Source organism: Oratosquilla oratoria, chromosome 10, assembly GCF_046742065.1.
Source record: "Oratosquilla oratoria isolate Oo_2021 chromosome 10, ASM4674206v1, whole genome shotgun sequence".
NCBI classification, from domain to species: Eukaryota; Metazoa; Arthropoda; class Malacostraca; order Stomatopoda; family Squillidae; genus Oratosquilla; species Oratosquilla oratoria.
Window position 1 is genome coordinate 60745864 of NC_134786.1, and position 788 is coordinate 60746651.

The following is a 788-nucleotide window of genomic DNA, read 5'->3' on the forward strand; positions in this document are numbered from 1 at the left end:
GGAGGAAGTAAAAACGTTAAAACTGAAGAAAACCATTACATCAGTTGATATTTCACTATTATTATTATCATTATTATTATTATAATTATCATTATTACTATTATTATTATCATTATTATTATCATTGTTATTATTACTATTATCATTATTGTCATTATTGATATGATTATCATTATTATCATTATTATTGTTATTACTGCTACTATCGTTATCATCATTAGCAGTAGTAGTAATAGTAGTAGTAGTGCTATTATCATTATTACTAATTGTATTATAATATTCTATCATTATTATCATTATCGATATTATTATTATCATTATTGCTATTATTATTATCATTATTATTATTATCATTACTATTATCATAATTATTTCTATTATTAGAATTATTATTATTCTTGTTATAACTGTTATAATTAGTATATTATTGTTATTAACTGTTGTTATCATTATTATTACTCTTATCATTATTACTATCATTATCATTACTATTATAATTATGGCCACCAGGGAACTGGATGAGATACAGGGATGACCCATCATCCAGGAGCAGCCAAGAAAAGAGGGAGGAAGAGGTGGTGAATGGGAGTGGAGTATGTGGGGATGAAATGGGTGGGAAAGAATTTATGCCTTTGTGCTTTGGCTACCTCACTTGTAAGGGGAAGAAATCCCTTGGAATATTGTTGTTGTTATCATTATTATCACTATTATTCATTGTTATTATCATTGTCATTATCATCATCACCATTACTACTACTGCTATCATTATTATAATTATTATTGTTGTT